This window comes from Leucopleurus acutus, assembly GCF_964270905.1.
Source record: "Leucopleurus acutus genome assembly, chromosome: 2".
Lineage (NCBI taxonomy): Eukaryota > Metazoa > Chordata > Mammalia > Artiodactyla > Delphinidae > Leucopleurus > Leucopleurus acutus.
In genome coordinates this window covers 157,164,206-157,182,399 of record NC_139143.1, presented here as the reverse complement: position 1 = coordinate 157,182,399, position 18,194 = coordinate 157,164,206, and the positions used below count along the sequence as shown (strand labels likewise).

Sequence of the window (18,194 nt, the reverse complement as noted above, 5' to 3'; positions counted from 1 at the left end):
AGAGCGTTTTAGCGACACACTGTACTCATTGTCACAACAGCAGGAAATAGCAGAGATGAGATTCAAATCCAGGCAGTCTGGCTCCAGAGTCAATGGGAAGGAGGAAAACCCCAGGAGAGGGAGGCCTGTGGGTCAGATTCATGAGGAAATAAGAATAAGAATAATCCTTGTATCTGCTCATCTGTGCTGGACACAGTTCTCAGTACCACACATACGTATGCCAGGCTGCGTCCTTACGCGAAGTCTTCTGCAGTGAGCAGCTGTTAGGCACAATCTGTTGGCCGCTCACAAGCCTTTGTCACCCTGTCTCCACTGTGAGCTCTATGAGGTGGGGACTGTGTCTTATTCATCTCTGTTCTCAGTACCTAGAGTGCTGCCTGGAATGGACTAGTTATGATCTAAAACAAAACAAAACAAAACGAAATGAAATGAAACAAAAAACAGTTTGTCAAATGTACCCCTTGATGGAAGGGGGAAGACGCTTTAGCGTCTGCTAAGTCCTAGTGCTTCTCACGGTGCAGTGCCTGCCTTTGGGATACTTTGCACTTTACAGATACCACCATTCAGAAGACCTAACTCTGAGACAGGACAGCTTCATCTCATCTTTCTGTGCCTCAGTTTCCTCAGGATAACGTGGAATTAGCACTAGTACCAATCCCCTAAGGTTGTTACAAGGATTAAATGTGTTCGTATAAAATGCAAATGAAGTCCTAAGAACAGGCCCTGGCACAAAGTAAGCCTTTAATACGAGTTAGCTAGAATCACTATTACAGGGGCTTGGGCACAGATCTGAAGTCTCTTGAACCGGGCTCTTCCCCTGACCCCCAACCTCTACTCTTGATAATGTTACAGGGACAGTGAACTCTGGTGAGCCTTGATCTCTTATGGGTTTGTACAGTTTGTGACAGGTCTTTCTATAGGCAAAAGAATTCCCGATTGATATTAAGGAGCTGGTACCCACAATGTTGTCCTTCCTTCTTGGCTCCAGTTAAATGGGGCTGGGGCAAGAAGGACTAGAACTCACCTGGTGACCCCCCTTTTTAACTGCCCTCAAAGGCATAGGATGGAAATAACTAGAACTCTTACCCTGGAAAGGACAGTGAACCATCAGGACTTTCTTTTGGAATAAAGGGCTTGGCTAGACTTGTTGTTGGCCTCTGCCCTGCCAGCCACTCAAATAGCAAAGTCTGTGGGCCAGCTATATTCGGGAGAGGATAAGGGAGTGGCAGAATGCCTAGAATCGTTGGGAAATTTGAGCTAGGAAGGAGCTATTGCAGGTTGCTTTATTTTTCTTATTATTTAATTACTTACCTGAAGCTTAAGACTGTGTTTTCCCCTTTATCCTAAGGGGAAAAACAATCCTTTATCACTATCTAGATTCTCATCCCATTCGTACATTCTACAAAAACCCTTCTCAATCTCAACTTGAAGACTTCCTAGAACACCTGTTCTCACGGCTGGCCACTTTTTTTTTTTTTGCGGTACGCGGGCCTCTCACTGTCGTGGCCTCTCGCGTTGCGGAGCACAGGCTCCGGACGCGCAGGCTCAGCGGCCATGGTTCACGGGCCCAGCCACTCCGCGGCACGTGGGATCTTCCCGGACCGGGGCACGAACCCGCGTCCCCTGCATCGGCAGGCGGACTCTCAACCACTGCGCCACCAGCGAAGCCGAAGGCTGGCCACTTTTGCTCCCACTCCAGTATCCACCCCCTGCCCCATCATCGGTAGTTAACGATCGATTGATGCTCATAAACCGCCAAACTGGCCTCCCTCTTCCCAACTTAGCATCCTTGTGTTCTTTCTAAGTAGCATGGCCACAATATCACTTTCTTTAGCAGCGTTCTAACTTCTAAGAAGCTTAATAGGCAAGGAGATTGTGGGCTCTTTGACTTTCTCTGAGCCTCAGCCCTAAGTGGTTTATTCTATTAAGCTGATTCTTGATGGTGCATAGAGCTTCGCTGGATAAGAAGTTGGGGGCAGTGGGGGTGGAGTGCAGTTAGAGGCATAGGATGCTCTCAGTCCCCCTTCCACTATGCCCCTCCCTCCAAGCCATTCCTGCCCTGTGATTCTGTTTTCAGAGCTCAGGAATGAAGGGAGTGGTAATGGAGCTAAAGTAAAGAACATTTCTTAGAGGACTTAAGAAGTTGGCTTTTTTTCCTGAGCTGTGCTTTGCACTCTCCCCACTATCCTTCCTGCCCATTTGTTCCTGCTCTTCAATCAACCACTTTGGGATTTTTTTCCTTTCTTTCCTTCCACCTTAACTTTTGCCTCCACTCCCATTATAGCCACACACACACAAAAAGAGTAATGAATACAAATTAAGAACTATTGATTCAAAGGCAGGAAATCCAGGTGTGGAATGTAGGAAAAAATAACAGATTCAGTTCTAACAAGGAAACAATGCAGAATTCTTCTTGATGTTTTTCCTCAGAGTTATGCCAAGATGAATTTCTTCCTTCTGATATTTGGACCCAGATAAAAGATTTTTGGGTTTCCCTATTAACATTCTTTCTTGCTTCAGGAGGGCCAGCAGGTTGGAGAGCAGAAGAGTGTCTGTTTTTTACCGAATCACAGTCAGCTGCAGAGAAACTTTAAGGGAACTTTGTGAGCAGGAAAAATGGGGCTGTTGGAGAATTGAGGGAAGGGAATCCCGAGTGTAAGAGTAGAAAAAGTACAGGACAGACTTCACAGAGGAGGCAGGAAGAAAACCAAAAATGATCAGAAAGCTAAAAAGAAGGAAAGAAAACTTGAAGATGGAGGCAGGAAGACGATGGAAATTTTGAAGCATTTCAAGGAATTACACATATTTTGTTTGATAACACAGCCATTGTCGGTGAAGGTATGGGGAGACAGGGTCCTGTACACATCATTGGTGGGAGTGTAAAGTGGTACAGTCTCTTTGGAGGGCAGGTTAGTACTATTTGCCTGTGAAAGTTTTAAATGCAAATAGCCTTTGATGAGATTCAACAATAAGAAATGATCCTACATCTATTTGGTCGAGTACCTAAAGATGTATGGACTTTATAGTATTGTTTGTAATTTTAAAAAAAGAGAAGCAACCTAAATGTAGATTGACAGGGAATTGATAAAATAAATTATGATACCTCTGTATAATAGAATATTAGGTAGTGGTTTTTAAAAATGAGTTAGAGCCATATGTGCTTATATGTAAAACAAGGTACAGAGAAGTATATGACCCCTTTGTATAGAGAAGAAGATATGTATATATCTTTATTTGATATTTGCATGCAGAACTTTTGAAAGGGTGCAAAAGTAATTGTTGACAATAGCTTCCTTTGGGGAGTATGACGGAGATGGAAAGTAGGGGTAGTACTTTATATTTTATGCTCTTCTGTGGTATTTGAATAGTTAACATGTACATGTACTATTTTTATAATTTAAAAATCTGGTTTGTAATTTAAAACAGATAATGTGGAAGTACTGGAGTAGAAAAAGGACGCTAGGTAAAAACTACAGAAATCCAAATAAAAAGTATGGACTTTGGTTAATAATAGTGTATCAATATTGGCTTGTTAGTTATGACAAAGTACCATACTAAAATAAGATGTTAATAATAGGGGAAACTGAGTGTGAGGAATATAGGAACTTTCTGTACTGTCTTTGCAACTTTTCTGTAAATCTAAAAACTATTCTAAAAGATTTATTTTAAAAAAGACAATTTTGAAGGCTATTTTATGGGAAAGGTCCATAGCCTAGCATCTAAAGACTGAATATAAGAGAGATGAATTGATAAAACTGAATGATTCGTCTGGTTCTAGAACTAATTACTACTTGGTTCCATTTCTTTGAAACGGCCAAGTGGGATGAGATGTACAGTCACAAGTGCTGGACAAGTGTCTGATTTCTTGTTGTTGTTTATTAAATTTATTTTCTTTTCTGAATCAGTTTGTAAAAAAGTTTAACTGATGGTTGTTTCAGTTTCAACGTCCAAAAAGTACAGACTGGTCCAGGAGCTGTATGGTGAAGGAGTTTCAAAAATGAAGAGACTTAAAGGTGGTCAGATGCCTGCTGCTTTCTGCAGATGAGTAGGGTGGGGTGGACAGAGAACGGATGTGAAGGGTATGTGGACTCCCACTTACCTGCTCTGTCTATGGCCATTTCTATGAGATTTGCCCCTCACGTCAGCACTGCAGCCAAGTAGAAGCAGTCCAGAAGACTCCATCCCTCGCCATCCTCTAAGTGGGGTCCCTTTCCTCCATGTACCATGAGGGCTAGTGGTGGCCATTGGCAATTCTTTGCAGCATTAGGGTCTAGAAAACACAGACCTGCCATTGGCTCAATATATGTCCACATCTGTCTTTCTGCCGCTGATGGTAAGAAATGGTTAAGACCACGTATAAGAAATGTTCCCTCTGAATTAGTTTACACGCCAGCCAGAGGAAGGAGGACTTGGTTTTACCTTTCCATGTAGTGGAAGGAGATCTCTAGGCCCTGCGCCCAGTTGGCCTTGGCACCCAGCTCAGAGGAGGGATCCTCTGTAGTACTGGATACAACTGATGACTTCATCCTTCTTGGAATTCCCCTCCCTTGGCTTCTGGGACATGATACTCCCTTGGTTCTTTTTCTACTTCTTCAACCGTGTTTTTGTTCCCATAATACCTGGTGTTTCCCCTTATTGCAGCACTTATTTTTTTTTTTATCATGATAGAGAGTGGAGTGTGCAGGTGAGGGGAGTAGGGTGCTATGTTACTCTGTAGAGGAATTTTAAAACAACAATCTGCTAAAAGTTTGCTTGCTTTTAAATACCATGACATGCTGACAGTTTTAAACAATGTTGATTATAAAATATTTTTCCCCGAAAATATCTTTTGTTGGTCTAAGTTCTGAAAAATTGATGTGGTTATTGAGTTTTAATAATACATATGTAAGTTTCAATTTTGCATCTTTTTATTATTTATTCTTTAATAAACATTGCATTCTGTAAGGAAGAATTGGGAGAACTTCCAGTTACACTGTGGGCCACTACATCTGCAGACTCGCTTCAAGTGTAAGTGCCTAACAGCTCAGAAGCATCTGAGCTCAGGACACAGTTTCTATCCGTATTCGTATGCAGGAATATACAGTATCCAGGTCATGTGATACTGCATATTCCTGCATATGAACAGTAGATTCAAAGTGAACAATGAGAGCATATTAATTATAAAGAGGAGGAAGCATAAATTGAGTTATTTCAATTCTGCCATTCTGTGACCACTTGGAGTTCTTATTTATTTTTAAATTTTGGAACAGTGAAACAAGCTGTGAACTGAGGGGTGGGACATTTTTGTTTGGTCTGTGCAAATTTTAGTTCACCTAGTAAATAGTTTACTAAACTAGAATATCTCTAAAAGTAAAACATTCCTTTAATATTGTTAATCACTTATGTTAAAACTAAAGAATTCATCAAGAAAATAGCTTTATGACTGATTATATCATAAAAAATGTAAAAAATGATATGCTGTGTCAAATATGCCTGGAATACCTCTGGAGGTGATGTCTGAATTGAAATATGATTGATGAGCAGGTGACAACCACATAAGCGTTTGGAAGAAGGGTGTGTTGGCACATTTAAAGAACAGAGAGAAGGTCTGAGGGCTTGGATGGGGTGAACTTGGGGGGATGCAGCAAGAGATGAGACGGAGAGGGGCTAGACCTCCGCGAATCTTTAGTGTCACAGAGAGTTTGGACTTTATTCTAGATGCAACAGGAGGCCGCAGAGTATTTAAACGGGGAGATGTACTGTGTTGTCATTTATCATTTCAAAAGATTACTCGGGCTGCTATGTGAATAACCGACTGAAGGAGGGTAAGTGTCCGTTAGAGGACCACTGTACAAAGGCCATTGCAGTGTCACAGTGAGAGGGGGGAAGAAAGCATGTCTGTCTTACACTTCTTGAAATATCCACAATGCCTTTCCCATAGCAGGTACTTAATAAATACTAAATAAATAAATTTATAAAGCACTAAGTGTCTTAAAACAAAACAAAACAAAACCCAAGCTGCAACAGAACAGATGCTGAGTAACATGGCGTTAAGCCAAGAACCACTGACTTTGATGTTCAACAGATTGGATTTTAGTCACAGCTCAAGCACTTATTAGCCGAGCTGCTTTGGGGCAGGTCATTTAAACTTTTTTGAGCCTCAGTTTTCGTGTCTGCAAAATGGGAGTGAGCTGACTCACCTTTTTGTTTTATTGAACAAATTAAATAGGATAATGTATTTATACCATGGTGCCTGATCTGCGGTAGCCACTCAATAAATAGTAACTATTATGGTTAGCAGGACATGAGACAGCGGTCACTGGAGCTTTGATGTGGTTCCAGCCATGGGGACAGGGCACCTGAGACTCCTTAGGGTGTGAGGAACACTTTGGATCTTTTCACAATTGAGATTCTGTCTCGTGAATCTAAACTTTCACTGGCTCTTGAGTAACTGGATTTTCAAGTCTAATGAGGAAAAATAAGAAAAGAACTCTGGAAAGAGAAAGTTAGGGTTAGATTATTCTCTCAGCTCAGTTCTTCCCTTTGGTTTTAGGAGGAGTCATATCTCCTGTCCCTTCATTTCCAAGTGGAACAGTGAAGTCCTAAGGTATGTGCTTCCTTCCACGCAAAGTAGCTGCGCCCCAAAGCAAGTTTCCAGTTTTCTCTGCAAGTCTTGTACCTAGTTAAATGCCTCGCTTAAGGATGCAATCATAGCTGTTTGGCTCTGTAAATCATTTCACCCTCACCTAGAGCATTCCAGGTCTCTGGGACTGCAGCAATGACCATTCAGAATCTTTGAGGACAGGGTGGAGCTGGAGACAGCATTTATCCTCAGAGAGGAGAGAGCCACCTCTTTGGGGGTGATATATTTTTTCTTTCCCTTAAGGTTTTCTTGCCAAGATGTGTGTGTGTGTGTGTGTGTGTGTGAGAGAGAGAGAGAGAGAGAGAGAGAGAGAGAGAGAGAGAGAGGAGAGAGAGAGAGAGAGAGAGAGAGGGAAAAGGCCCAACAGTGTAGAGAAACTGTTAGCACAAAGGCCAGGGGTGGGACTTGCTGGGGAAGACAAGGAAGTGATTTTGCCCAGTTTAAATCCCACTTGAACCGTGTGGTTTCTGAGTCCTGAACCTTTTGAGGTTCAAGTTGAGTGCACTCTCGACAAAACGTGATTTTCTGGTTCACATCAAAAAGGCTTTAAAAGACTTCGAAGTCTTTTCCTTGGGACATCAAACAGCCCTCCACAAAGCAGGGTGCTGATGAGATGCGTGCAAATGAACAGATTCAACTCTCCTGTGAGGATTAGATTCTCCTTAAGAAGCATGTGAAGTTGGAAACACGGGAGACGGGGCTACACCAAATATACTCCCACGCGGGCCCCGGCGCCCTCCCGCCTGTTTACCCTCAGTACCTCCTGGGCCTGGAAGCTGGCCTTATTTGTTATAAGGTTCCCATGGGAGTACCCAGGGAATTAGAAGCTGAAAACAAACTCTTCTGTATTCTCTACCTTGCCTAAGGCAACACTTATGTCCCCCAATAAAAGGTGTAAATTAACTTAGAAAAGATAGGTCATTCCTTTGAAAAATTGTCAGTTGTCTAGGTGGCTTAGAGCAGAATTTTGCTTATTGAACCAGCCTCAATCTTTAGAGAAATAAGGACTTAAATATCTGCTCTCTTGTAAGTGGACTAGCCGACTTTGAGTTTGGGGTAGGAAACCAACCAACGCAGTAGACTCTGTTTTCAGAGCCAGCAGCGGATGCTAACTGCATAGACACGGCTCTGGGTAGGTCTACGGCCTGTACACAGTCTCTATGCTGAGCAGCTAAACTATTAATGATTAGCTTTAAGGTGAAGCAACTCTCCTGAAGAAACCATAATTAGCAATTAAAGTATATCTAAAAAACGATTCCAACCAGCAGCTTCTAAATAAATAATTGTCACTGCTGATTGAACCTGTTTTCTTTCCCTGTGTTTCTTATCTTGTTCCTCCCTTGCATAACTTACAACCCTGTAAATGCTCAGTAGCTTTTAATATGATTCTGTCAATACGTTTACCATGGTGACTTGGGCCGTATTTGGCGAGCATTTGAAGAAATCAGTCACTGGCTGGAGGGAGGAAAGACAAGCTGTCGATATCCAGGGAGAAATGCTAATAACCCTGGTGACAAATCATCCTCTGGATTCTCCAAGGGTTAAGAAAAAGCACCTCTTAGACATGGGAGCTCAGGGCTAAGTGGTGGTGACTTGTTAGGAAGCACAGACATTAGCTGTCACAGACCTGCAGTGTCCTTTTCATTGTCTTACTTTGTACCTCTCAAAGCCACAGATGAGTTTTGGAGACAAATGGGCCTGGATTTGGGTCCCGATTCCCCTGCTTTTTAGCTGTGTGACCTTGAGCAATGCCAAACCTTCATTTTCTCGTCTGTGAGTTAGAGATTGTAATACGTAGCCTCAGAAGGGGGTGGAAAAGGCCTTGCACAAAGATGTTATTCACTGCTTCTCAGACTCTTCTGGGAAAGGACACGAATGATAGAAGAAAATAAACTTCTGGCCCCAGCATCGTAATGGTGAATAGAGAGTATAACGTATTTAGGAATCTTGCATTATCTAAACTTTTTGTGAATTTTGCATTCTGGGTTTAATTTATCAAAATAATGTTTAAATATGCTTTATCATTAGTAGAATTGGTGCTCTGATATGATACATTAATTCAACACATATCTATTGAATGCCTTCTATGTGCCAGGCAGTTATAGACACAAAAGACACAGCAGTGAATAAAATAGGTAAAGTCTGGACTACTAGTGAGTCTACGACTGCATCAATCAGGAAACCTAGTACTGGCTATCTCTGAGATCCTCTGTGACCCATTTGAGGGGACATCAAACCCTACGCCAGAGAATCCTGGGGAGGACTGGCTAGTTGCCATAATTTTAAGCAGGGAAAGACAGTGAAACATCTACCCAGAGAGAACTATCAATATTTTGGCATATATCCTTCGAGATGGTTTTTATGAGTAGATAGGTAAGTTGACAAAACTTTTATAAAAGTAGGATTATGTTAACATGCTAGCTTGTGACTTTCTTTTTCACTTTTTCATTTATTACAGATAGTGCTCTGTGTCAGTAAGTATAGATCCATGGCACCACTTTTAATAGCTACTTAGTATTCCATTGCAGGGATGTATCATATTTTATTTAGCCAACCTCTGGTTGTCTAATTAGATCGTTTCCAGCTTTTCAGTATTATAAACAACACTTACAGAGAACATCTTTATAAATTCACCTTTGTCAAGTGTCTGATCATTTTCTTAGGATGTATTCCTAAGAGTAGAATCGCTGGATTAAAAGTGTGCCTGTTTCAATTTTCATGCTTAGTGCCAGATTACTTATTTCTTCATGCTCTTATCAACACATTAGGATGAAACTTTTTAATCTTTGCCAATTTAATAAGCAAAAATGGTATTATGTTCATTTAATCTGCATTTATTTAGTTACTAGTGAAGTTAAACAGTTTTTAATATTTTTTGAGATTAGTTTATCTTCTTTTTTGAACTGCCTGTTCATTTCTTTTATCCACGTGGTGTCCACCTTTCTCTTACTGATTTTAAGTACTCTTTTTATTAATCCTTTTTAATCTATAATTTATGTTGTATATTTTTTTCCAGTTTATCATTTGTCTTGATGTATTGGTGGGGTGTTACTGTTGTTGGTTTTTTGTTTTTTGTTTTTTTGGCTGCACTGGGTCCTTGTTGCAGCTCTTTGTTGCAGCAGGCTTCTCTCTAGTTGTGGCGTGAGGGCTTAGTTGCCCCTTAGCATGTGGGATCTCAGTTTCCCAACCAGGGATCGCACCCACATCCCCTGCATTGAAAGGCGGATTCTTAACCTCTGGACCACCAGGGAAGTCCCTGTTGTTGTTTATTTTGCATATAGAAGTTTTTAATTTAATGAGGCATTTTATTATTCCTTTCCTTTTTAGTTTCTGACTTTTAGCTTATGCTTAGAAAGGTATAAGGCCACTCCTAGTGAATCCCTAAAGCTTCCAATGTGCAGAAGTTACCTCAAAGATAACAGTCCCCAACTTGGAAAAAGCCTAAATCCTAAGGTCCCGTGGATGTCCACTCAAAGGGAAGAAAAGGAGTATCCCTACCTGAGAGAGGAAGTCTGTAGGGCCTCAAGAACACCAATGAAGTTTACACCCTAATGGAAAATACAAAACAGTAATTAAAAAAAAAATGTGATGAGTGATATTATAGGAGAAGGGTAGAGGATGCTATGGAAGGTAACAAAGAAGAAACCTAACTGAGTCCAAGGTCTCAAGATATGCATCCTGGAAGAATAGATATTCAAGCTGAGATTTTAAGACTGAGTAGAAGAGTGGGGAAATACATTTCCATGCAAGGAAATGGCAAATGCAAAGACTTACAGTCTAGAACTGTAAGTTATGGTAGCCAGTAGCCTTGTGGGGCTATTTAAATTTAAATTAATTAAAATTAAAGAAGATTAAAATTTTATCTCCTTGGTCCCACTAGCTACAATTCAAGTGCTGACTACCTACATGTGGCTAGTGGCTATTACAGTGGACAGCTATAATATGGAACTTTTTCATCATTGCAGAAAGTTCTATTGGACAGTTTCTATGGAGAAAGAGCTTGATGTATTCAGGGAACTGACAAGAGTTTACTCCAGCAGATACATATTGTGCAAGGGAGGGGAGGGGCGAAAGATGAAGAGGACATAGCAAAGAATGGAGGGACTTAGTCAAAGCTGACCCTGGGATTGGGGCTGATGTTCCCAGCCTGTTATAGAGGAAGTAAAAGGGAAACCGGGAAATAAGTTTAAGATTTATTATACAACAACCCTTCAGGTAGATATCATCTCCATTTTATAGTTTCAGAAGATTTAAGACATTGACCAGCACACAGCTAGTTAGTGGCAGAGCTGGGATTCAAAGCCAGACCTGTCTGATGCCAAAAACTTGTGCTCTTTCCCTGTATCACTGAAATAGATGGCAGAAATCTCTACCAAATGATCTCTTCAATCAGGATAGAAGGGATTCTGACTCAGAACAGACTCCTTCTCAACTTGGTCCTTCTTCTGTTGGGGGAATGTTAATCATGGGTGAGCTTGGGATCCCGCCTGGAGGTATAAGTGAGAGCTTAGAGGCAGAACTTTCTTTGGAGCCTTAGGCCTTCTGTTCCCTGAGTCTCAAAGAGAAACTCCTTCAGGTATCTTACACACCTTGATATTAGCCAAATTCAAGCAGGAGCTCTTCTCAGGACCTGGCCCTCAGAACCAGGACTGCATTGTCAAGGAGAGCACCCAGCTTGAAGCAACCCATCTGAAACCTGGCAGTGGTACCCCTATGTATCAGAATGTGTCCCTTGATTCATTCCCTGACCTAGAACCTGTTGTGGTGGCCGCTTCCAAGATACTATCTTTGGAAAGAAAGAGTGCCCGTCCCCCATTAAAGGGGAATTCCTTGCCCTAGTACAATCCCACAATCCCATCTCATCCAGCAGTTGAGAGAAGTGTCAGGCCGTGCTTGCCCCAGCCCTAAGCAACCATGGGGACCGAGGCTTTTAGCTTGCCGTCACAACTCCAGGCATTTTCTGAGCCTGTGAAAGTCATGCATGGCAGGATATTAAAGAGAATTACCATCAGGTTGTGAATTCTAGATGAGTCTGTTTCCCTAAGTACAGTATCTATTATTTTCTAGGGTGAACATGGTACCTTCACATTCTCTGAGCTGGTATGAATGAATGAGGGGAAGATAAAATGTAGAATCATTCATAACAGGAATAATGAAGGATGCAAATCTGGGGAAGAAATACAAGAGATACGGTCAGGGTGATAGATAAAAGGATTAGCCTTGGAGATGAGCAGTTATTCTAAGAGGAGTGAAAGAAGAGAAAAATTTTAATTGATGGGGAGAAAGATTCTAGTGGACTCTACCTTTAAAGTAGGAAGTGGAGAACTGTGGAGGAAAAGACAGGGTAGCAGCTGAACACTTAATGCATGGAGGTTTGTGATCTCCATTGAATGTAGTGCATAGATTACTCAAGACATGATTATAAGAAGAGTAAGCAGCATTTCTTCATTCATTCATTCATTCCGCAAATTTATTGAGTACCTACTATATATTGTGAACTATTAGGTCATAAGAATCCAGTGTAAACAAGACCCAGCTTTCCTTCAAGCGGCTTACAGTGGTAGAGAACACAGATATGTAAACAGCCAAATACATTACATTGCAGCAAGTATTTTAAGACAGATAAGCTCATGGTATAGTTCACAGGACTGGTACCCAACCTAGAATTAGGTCAAGGAATTTTTTTTTTCAGTTTTATAACTTTATTTGACCATCAGCTGTAAGCTCTCATCCAGATTTTTGAAATCAGTGACAGATACATAGGTATACAGCGTATAGAGCTTGTTTCGTGGACCTTCATCCTCAGTACGTTTTCTGGACAACCACACCTGGACGGATACAGTATGGGGCATTCCTTATTCCTTTGGCCCAGACAGCTTTGTTGAGCCTGGTGTCAGTGCACTCAGCTGGAGTTCCCATTTTTTTCATGGCAAATTTCCAGATCTCTTTGAGTGCCCGAGGGGCATATACTTCTTGAACTCTACTCCATGGATGTTCATATAAATGTTGATGGTGTATTCTCTGGTCACTACCTCATTGATTTCAGAACAGTCCTTCTTCTTGCCACCTTTTTTTGTGGGACCCAGATTGGAAAGCAGGGGATCCTTTATGTTTCAATTCACATGTATGTATCTCCTATGTGAAGCCTTTTCTGATTTCTTTTTAATTTTCAACAAAGCAGCTTTTCACTTCTAAACACATCTAGCAGTACATAGTTGTTAATGTTACTTTTTGTTTTTTTCCTAAGTACATTAATTTTTTTATATTGTGAAATATAGCAAACCTGGAGAAAGATGCACAAACTATATGTGTACAGTTAAACAAATAATTGAACCCTCATGAAACCACAGCCAGCCCAGGAAACAGAACATTTCCAGCATCCTAGTAGTCCTTTGTATACTTCTCCTTGGTCACAACCCATCTCTCCCTTACTTGGATAATCACTCCCTTGACTTTTATGATGATTACTTTCCAGCTTTTCTTTATAATTTTATTACCTATGTCTGTATCCCTAAACAATATAGTTTAATGTAGCATTTTTGGATCTTTATATGGGTAAAATCATGTTTTTGTACTGTTTGGGTCTTGTTTCTTCTGTTCATCATTAAGAGTTTAGCATTCATCCATATTATTGCATGTACTTGGAGTTTATTCATTTTTATTGCTGTGTTATAGTCCATTGTATGAACACACCCTGATTCATGTATCCATTCCAATGATGATTCATATTTAGGTTATTTCCAATTTTTTTCTTATGGAAAATGCTACCATAAACATTTTTTATAAGTGTCCTGGTGTACAGGACACAAGTTTCATTAGGGTAGAGACCTGGAACTAGAATTGCTGGGTCCTGAGATAAGTGCTTCTTCAACTTTACTAGCTAACATCAAACCGTTTCCAAAGAGGTTCTGCCGGTTTGTTCTATTACCAGCATGTAGAATTTTTGTTGTTCCACATTCTTACCAATACTTGGTATTGTGAGACCTTTTCATTTTTGCCAGCCTTGTGGATATATAACAATTTCTCAGTGTGGTTCTTACTTAAATTTCCCTGGTTACTGGGTAGAGTACGTTTTCATGTGTTTATTAGCCATTGATTTTTCATTTTTTGTGAAGTACCTTTTCAAAGTTTTGCTGATTTTTCTGTTGGGTTGTCTCTAACCTGATTTCTTCATGTAGACATAGTATTTCTCCTTCTAGTCAACCTATTCTCCCTCTGAGTATCTCCTACATATATATTCTTTTTTTTTTTGGCTGTGCCGCATGGCTTGTGGGATCTCAGCTCCCCAGCCAGGGATTGAACCCAGGCCACAGCAGTGAAAGCCTAGAATCCTAACCACTGGACCACCAGGGAATTACCATCCTACACATATATTCTGTATTTTCTAACTGCTCTCCTTATCTCTAAACTCCATCCTCTTCATAGCTACCAGAGTTCTGTTTCTAAGACAAGCCCTGTTCTTGTAACTCCCATGCCTGGAACCCTTTGGTGACCCCCCATGGCCTCACAGACAACACAGCGTGGAAGGCCCTCTATCATCTGCCCTCTGCCCAACAAGCCTCAGCTCTTACTGGATCCTCCCAACTCCTCCTCCCTCCTTTTTTACTGTAACCTCCATCTCTACCAAACTGCTTGCAGTCCCCTGAACACATGAAATTGTTTTACACCTGTCTTTGCCAGTTATCCTTTTTCTTCCTTTTGCCCTTAATTTGGAAAATACTTATCTTTTTAAAACTCAATTCAAAGGTCACTGCCTCTATGAAACCTTTCCAGCTTGCCTTCTCACCTCTCATTAACTTCTCCATCTCTTTTCCTTCTACTAAGCACACTATTGTTATTTCTAGCAGGGCATTTGTTTACTCTATTTCGTGTATTGGTCCATATACCTGCCTCCCCCATCAGACTGTACATAAACCCTCTGAAGGCATGGGAAGCCCCTGAATGTAGGGAAGTTTCTTATTCCTCTTTTCATTCCTAAGGCCTAGCACAGTGTCTGGTACAGAGCAGGTGGTGGTAAATAGCACAAATTGTTATTAATGTTGTAACTATCATTAGGAGTACTTGTCTATCTGTTTTCCTTATTAGATTATGAATTCCTTGAGGGCCCTGGTACTTGGGTGGCCTGCAGTGACATTTGTCTAATGAATGAATAACTATAAAAACTTCTGAAAACAACCTAAAGCAATATTTGGAGTAGAAATATAGAAGTCATGAGTATTAAATTTGCAGAGAAACAAAACTGATTTACATCCATCTCATGAGGATGAAATTTTAGGCTCAAACTAATTCAAAGCAAAATTTTATAATAAGAAATGTAAAATGTTATGCTTGGGTTAAAATTTTTTTAAAGATTTATGCCATAAGTTTATTTACAAACATATCTAGGATGTTGAGTTCAATCCTTTTTTCAAAGAGATTGCACCTCTTAAAATGCTCCTCTTCATATCTGTCTCATGGATTATTTTTTTTTAAATATTTATTTGGCTGCATTGGGTCTTAGTTGCGGCACGAGGGATCTTTGTTGCGGCATGCGGGATCTTTTTTTTTAGTTGTGGCACGCAGGATCTTTTAGTTGCGGCATGCGAGCTCTTAGCTGTGGGATGTGGGATCTAGTTCCCAGACCAGGGATCAAACCCGGGTCCCCTGCATTGGGAGTGTGGAGTCTTAGCCACTGGACCGCCAGGGAAGTCCCTCATGGATTATTTTTTAAGCAGTTGTTGTCTTACTATAAAGAAAGGTGCAGCAAATCCAGACCCAAAGTACAAAGTCATCATAGCTAATAACCACCACTTGTTTTCCACTGAAAATGGTAAATTATTCCCTGGACCTTCCTCATAGTGGCTCTTACAGATCATAGAGGTTGTGAACCTCTCCGATGCTCTGTCCCAACATAGCGCTGTTGGGAGCTCTGAGAAAGGCGCAGAGACTGAAGGTAGAAGAAATGGCAGCAGCACCTGGGTTAAAATATTAAGCTGTAAAAGTAGGAAAAACTTAACTTGTTGGTTCATGTGGAAAAGGAGTTCAAATTTGTTAGATGATATTGTCCTCCATCTAAAACAGTTAAGTTTCTGCAGTGGATTATAATCTGCGTGTGACTGGAAAGATGAAAATCTAAGGAACACAGTGTCAGGAGATTATCCGTTGGTTAGCACCTATGTCTGCTGTCTGAAGAGCTTGTCACTGTTACAGTGAAAGCTTGTACATGGCCCAGCTAAGTCTTCCTTTGCTCAACAAGAGTGCCTGTTCCTCGGAGTAACCATTCTGAAACTGTTTCCAAGATGAAACAATGGATGAAGTTCACATGCGTGGTACTCTGTCATAGCAAACCTACAATGAATGATGTAGAATTTCTGATCCACGAGCTCTGCTTCCACCTCTTTCTCTCCTGCCCCCAAGAAAGCATATCATAATGGAAGTGAGCAGTAGTGACATTATTTATTATAGTGATAACCTTGATCTGTTCCAAGTTATATTTTCTAAAACCTCAATCATTTCTCTAAACTTCAATACTTTGTTAGTGGTAAGAAATTACGATATTCCTCACAATTGACATCTTGGTTGAGAACCAAGATATGTACGGAGGTATATTTGTAGGAAGAAGAGAGATTTTGGAATCACACCAACTATAATTCATATTGCAGTTCAGTCACTGCCGTGTGATCCTTAGCTAGTTGCTTAATATCTCTGACTTTTATCTGAAAAATGGGCTACTTTGTAAGTTGCTGTCAGGACTATAAATAATTATGTAAAACACTCAGCATAGTGCCTGCCTCCTAAATATCTTTCAAATCTGTATGTATGTATCTCTCCCAGCTCCCCACATCTCCAAGGCTGCATCCCTGTTTTAAGCCACTAGCATCTGTGTTCTGGATTACTGCAGCATTGTTCTTACTGGTCTTTTGCCCCCGTCCTTTCTTGCCCTGTTTTATTCAGAGCAAAGGACATTCGGTAAGGCTGACTTGAACCCTTAACCCCTAACATATGGAGACGGATATGTAGCTACCATTTACTGAGCGCCTATCACATGAAAGGAGCTGGTCTAGCATTTTATGCATTATCTCATTGAATCCTCACCATAAGCCTGTGAAGTAGGTATCGTCATTCACCTTTAAAGAGCTAGAGGTTGCAGAGATTGAATGACTTGCCCACAGCCACTCTGCTAGGAAGTAAGGGGCACTGTGTGTGTCCAGGTTTCTCTGGTTTCAGAGTATGTGCTTCGTTCCTGTTTCACGCTGCCTCTGCATCAGGCTCAGAGCCTGGTGTTGTTAAACCTCCTAATCCTGTGACTAACTCCCTGTGTGCTGATTCTGGGCTTACCACATGGTCTCCTAGGAATCTGGCTTTGCACATCAATTGGCTACAGGGAGATGATGATGGAGGCAAATATCTGGTCATGTATTAATAACCGACACTCTAGTTTTATACTTCAGTTTTTTTATGACTTAGTGAACATGCATAAAGCTCCCTGGGTTCTCTCAACTCTCACAGGATTGAGTGTCTAGACCAGTAAGACTGAGGGCCAGACTCTGGACTTTGATAAATTTGCCAAGGGAAATACCACCTGGTATGGGTCTTCTGGCAGCCAGCCTGCTGCTTCAAGTTACAATTTTCTGATGCCTACAATTAACCTTGATGACATTGATGAAAAATCTTAAATTTGCGTCGAGACTTGACTGCTTTTATAGAATTTTAGCTGGTAGAAGAGATGCAGACACTCTCTGCACTTGGTTTCCTGAGACTTAGGCTAGTCTTTGTGAATGGCTGCTCATTTCTTAATGTTTTCTCAAGCATTCAATCAACAAACATGTTTAGAGCCCTATAACAAGGGGGAATACAAAGAAATTTAGTAGTTTAACATACTTACAGTGTAATGGGGATCATTAGACGTGAAAAAAGAAATGAGTACTTTCACATGATAAGCATTCCGTGAATCAAATGGGTTTGAAGTGAGTGTTTGATGTAACATGTGCCTGGAGCTTATGTGGGGGCTCAATAAATATTTGTTGAATGATCGTTGAATGTTGACCTTCTAGATGCCACTCTCGTAGACAACTTCTAATCCATACCTCTAGCCCTGACGTCTCTAACAAGCTGCAGACTTGAGATATCCAACTCTCCACTGGACTGGTTCACCTCAGTGAATAGCCCATGAGCACCTCAAGCACAACATATCAAAACTGATTTTATTAACTTTCCCGCTTTGGAGAAGCAGTATAACCTTGGGAATAAGAGCACAGAGTCTGGGATATTGGCTGTACTTATGGCTAAGTGACCTTGGGAAAGTCTCTTAGCTCTTCTTTCCTCGTGTGAGGGAAATATAAGGTTTTTCTTCAGATTCAATGAGATAATGGATACAGAGCATTTGACATAGTACCTGCACATAGTAATCATTAAATGTTAGCTATTGTCATAATTTCCCCCGAACTTCCTATTTTCCTTATTTGGTAATGATATCATTATCCACTCCAACCCTCTCCTTCACGCCTCGCATCTAATTAGTTACCAAAAACTGTATGTTCTACCTTTTTACTATCTTTATGATTCATTCAACATATACTTACTCAACATCTGC

At 40.8% G+C, this 18,194-nt stretch overlaps 1 protein-coding gene and 1 pseudogene across 4 annotated transcripts in view; one reads left to right on the top strand and one right to left on the bottom strand.

Annotated features, from left to right (window-relative positions):
• Window positions 1-18,194, top strand: part of RNF220 (ring finger protein 220) — a gene marked incomplete at its 5' end in the record, with an annotated part of 213,023 nt that overhangs the window by 14,752 nt on the left and 180,077 nt on the right. The window lies entirely within an intron of this gene.
• Window positions 15,322-15,514, bottom strand: LOC309958222 (cytochrome c oxidase subunit 7C, mitochondrial-like; annotated as a pseudogene). Its single transcript has one exon. The product of its transcript is annotated as a cytochrome c oxidase subunit 7C, mitochondrial-like (transcript).